Source organism: Leptonychotes weddellii, unplaced genomic scaffold (genome assembly GCF_054177405.1).
Source record: "Leptonychotes weddellii isolate Sample4059 unplaced genomic scaffold, ASM5417740v2 HiC_scaffold_12389, whole genome shotgun sequence".
NCBI lineage: Eukaryota > Metazoa > Chordata > Mammalia > Carnivora > Phocidae > Leptonychotes > Leptonychotes weddellii.
In genome coordinates, this window is record NW_027702588.1 from 1 (window position 1) to 2,698 (window position 2,698).

At 42.0% G+C, this 2,698-nt stretch overlaps 1 non-coding gene across 1 annotated transcript; it reads right to left on the bottom strand.

Annotated features, from left to right (window-relative positions):
• Positions 1-2,088: 2,088 nt before the first annotated feature.
• LOC115938543 (U6 spliceosomal RNA) lies at positions 2,089-2,195 on the bottom strand. Its single transcript, XR_004073620.1, has one exon. It is a non-coding gene; the product is annotated as a U6 spliceosomal RNA (small nuclear RNA).
• Positions 2,196-2,698: the final 503 nt, after the last annotated feature.

Below are 2,698 nucleotides of genomic sequence, written 5' to 3' on the forward strand. Positions count from 1 at the left end.
TTGCCAGTCGGGGCTAATTAATCTGCTCAGGTTTGTTCTTGGGAGCTTTTGTTCCCGCAAGCTCTCCGTACAGCTTTGGAGAAGGAGAGTGAAAATGGCGGCCTCCCAATCTCTACCCCAGAGAAGCTGAGAACTCGGGGTCCCACTCCTTAGTGCGACCCAGAGAAAAGCAGTCAGTCACTCCCATCTCCCTGGTCTCCGGCTGCACTCCGCGCTCATCCGGCCTGTGACTGAGCGTTTCTAACTTTGGCACCCGACTCTGTGTGGAGTCTCCAAACCCAGCAGATCCCTGTGGTGTGCTCCCACACTGCTCCTCCCGGGGGAGGAAGGTGAGTCTTCCCGGATCTGCCGCTTGTTAGGTCCCTGCTGGAGGAGCAGTGGCCGACTGTGCCGTGGATCACGGTTTATGGCAACCCGAGCTGAGAGCCTCCTCTTCAGCTCCGTCTCTGCAGCTGGCTTCCCCGCTCTGATAGCTGGGAGCTCTGCTGCACTCAGGCACCCCCCATCTTTTTGTGACCCCGACTGTCCTGAGACCACACTGGCTCAGGAGGGTTCCACCCCCCACTTACCCACTGGAGCGACATCCCTCAGTGGAGCAGACTTCTAAAAGTTCTGATTTTGTGCTCTGCGGCTCTATCACTTGCCAGAGGCGGCTGACGCAGGCCCCCTCTCCCGCCGTCTAGCCTCATGAATATCGCCTGGAATTCACTTCCCTGCACATCCTACCTTCCAGAAAGTGGTCGCTTTTCTGTTCAGAGAGTTGTTGCTATTCTTTTCTTCGATCTCCTGTTGAGTTTGTAGGTGTTCAGAATGGTTTGATCCCTATCCAGCTGAATTCCTGAGAGGAGACGAAATCCAGGTCTCCTACTCCTCCACCATCTTGCCCTCCATCTCCAAATATTTTTATTTCTTGATTATATCCTCATTTTGCCAGAATACACTTTAAATTATCTTTCTTGGAAAAGTGTGCATACAAGGTAAATTTTTTACATTTTTTTCATTTCAGAAAATGTCTTTCTTTTGCATTCATACTTGATTAACAGGTTGGTAATGATTGGAATGCTGGGCTTAAAATCATTTTCTCTCAAAAATTTGAAAGATTTCTTTGGTAGTCTTTACCTCCTTCCCTTACCCCAGGATATCTGCCTTAAGTATGAAGCTAGGTGTGGATTTTTCAGAAATGTTTTTATTTGTGGCTGAGGGAGTTGACTTCTCTTCCCTAGTTTATTGAGTGTTTTTATCATGAAATAGTGGTGGATTTTGTCAAATGTGTTTTCTGTATGGGATCAATGTAAACAAATCTGTTGCATTTCTATACATAAATAATGAAACAGCAGAAGGAGAAATCAAGGAACAAATCCCATTTACAATTGCACCCAAACTCATAAGATACCTAGGAATAAACATAACCAAAGAAGTGAAGGACCTGTATTTTGAAGACTGTATAACACAGATGAAAGAAATTGAAGATGACACACGTAAATGGAGAGACAGTCCATGTTCATGGATTGGAAGGACAAATATTGTTAAACTGTCTATAATACCCAAGATAATCTACACCTTTAATGCAATCTCTATCAAAATACCACCAGCATTTTTCACAGACCTGGAACAAACAATCGTAAAATTTGTATGGAATTACAAAAGACCCTAAATAGCTGAAGCAAGCTTGAAAAAGAAAAGCAAAGCTGGAGGCATCACAATTCTGGACTTCAAGTTATATTACCAAGCTGTAGTGATCAAGACGGTATGGAACTGTCATAAAAATAGACACATAGATCAATAGAACAGAACAGAAAACCCGGAAATGAACCCACAACTATATGGTCAGTTAATTTTCAACAAAGCAGGAAAGAATATCCAATGGAAAAAAACACAGTCTCTTCAACAAATGGTGTTGGGAAAATTGGACAGCAATATGCAAAAGAATGAAACTGGACCACTTTCTTACACCATACACAAATATAAATTCAAAATGGATTAAGGACCTGAATGTGAGAGAGGAAACCATCAAAATCCTAAAGGAGAACACAGGCAATAACCGTTTTGACATTGGGTATAGCAACTTCTTTTTTTTTTTTTTTCAAAGAAAATAGGGAACAGTTAATGAATTTGCATGTCATCCTTTTACAGAGGTCATGCTGAGCTTCTGTGTATCATTCCAATTTTAGTATATGTGCTGCTGAATCAAGCACAGCTGTAGCAACTTCTTACTAGATATGTCTTCTGAGGCAAGGGAAACAAAAGCAAAGATGAACTTTGGGACTTCATCAAGATAAAAAGCTTCTCCACAGCAAAGGAAACACTCAACAAAACTAAAAGGCAACCTATGGAATGAGAAGATATTTGCAAATGACATATCCAATGAAGCGTTAGTATCCAAAATATAAAAAGAACTTAAAAACTCAATGCCCAAAAAACTCAACACACAAATAATTCAATTAAAAATGGGCAAAAGACATGAACAGACATTTCTCCAAAGAAGACATCCAGATGGCCAACAGACACAACAAAAGATGTTCAACATCCCTCATCACCAGGGAAATAGAAATCAAAACTACAATGAGATATCACCTCACACCTGTTAGAATGACTAAAATTGACAACACAAGAAACAACAGGTGTTGGCAAGGTTGTGAAGAAAGGGGAACCCTCTTGCACTGTTGGTAGGAATGCAAATTGGTGCAGCCACTGTGGA